General features: G+C 32.6%; 1 protein-coding gene across 5 annotated transcripts in view; it reads right to left on the reverse strand.

Moving 5' to 3' along the window:
• Positions 1-222: 222 nt before the first annotated feature.
• The window catches only part of ZEB2 (zinc finger E-box binding homeobox 2), a 133,707-nt gene continuing 132,719 nt past the window's right edge, over positions 223-1,210 (reverse strand). For all 5 annotated transcript variants that reach the window (XM_042994402.1, XM_042994401.1, XM_042994404.1 and 2 more), the window contains one exon: positions 223-1,210. This exon is cut by the window's right edge and continues 3,315 nt beyond it. The gene's annotated coding sequence lies outside the window, so the exon portion shown is untranslated.

The raw sequence follows: 1,210 nt of genomic DNA on the forward strand, positions 1-1,210 counted from the left end.
GTTTAATTCAGAGATTAATAGATCATCTTCAACCCTGAAACAGAGGCCCTCTGAAACATCAGACCCAAAAAATTGGACACGGCCTATTAGCCCAAAAGAACAGGTTGCCAATTATCTCCATGTTTATTTCAATATTTAGCTCTAAAGGAAGCAATCATTCCTTTATACTTCTTTAAATTTAGTATTGACATTTTTTATTTTGGGAAAGGAGGTCTTGTTGTTTTTTTTTTTTTTTTTAACATGGATACAGGAAAAGAAAACTCTCCAATAAAAATATTGTCTAAAAAGTTTGTTTTGTCTGCATGATTTACTAAATATGTACAATTTCAATTCACAGCGAAGGTAACAAAGATTTAAACAGCCAACATCACAAATGTCTCAAGTTCTAAAAAAAAATCACTGTGCACAGTTTAACAATTTAATTGAATAAAAACCAAAGCTAAGCCTTCAGTCTGAATCTTTTTTATGATGGGCACAAGCCATGTATTTTCTTCATCTTTGTTACACGATGCATATTTCAGTGACTAAACGCCCCTTCCCATTTTAGTATATTAGGTTATGTCAGTACATACTTAAGAGAGGCATAAGCTGCCTCTTGGTACACCTATATGATTCGTGATGTGTTCACATATATGTCATAATATTTATTAATATATAAAATGATCAGATGAGTCACCTGTGATTTTTTTTTATGTCTTCAAATGTAGGAATGTTTTGTTGTATGCATAAAATTTTTTAAATTTATGGGAGTGCTATTTGAAGTGATAATAATTTAAACAGTATCCCCTTGATGTAAAATGCCTAGGAAGAACTATTCTGCACTTAAACTACAGAGATTTCACATTTCTACCCAATTGAGGTTTGTAAAGTTCGCTACTCTATGACTCTGAAGGTTGTGGTCATTCCGATGTCATGATCCAGCGGATGAATCAATTAATCATTAGAAACAAATGTCGTTGAATACAGAATAGTTGAGTTACAGTTAAGGAGGGAGCCATAACTTTGGCTAACCCTATAAAATCTATAATAAGGTTGTTTTCACATATATTTTTTTCCCACATAAATTCTTTGGTGTTTCCCCCCCCCCTTTTTTAGAGCTGTGATTGATGAAAATGCAATGTGAGATTCAAATAATTGCACCGAGCATGTTTATTTGAATAATTGCCCCATTGCACAATCAAATAAATCTGTGGAGTGTGTTTGTTTGAAT

This window comes from Panthera tigris, chromosome C1 (assembly GCF_018350195.1).
Source record: "Panthera tigris isolate Pti1 chromosome C1, P.tigris_Pti1_mat1.1, whole genome shotgun sequence".
Lineage (NCBI taxonomy): Eukaryota > Metazoa > Chordata > Mammalia > Carnivora > Felidae > Panthera > Panthera tigris.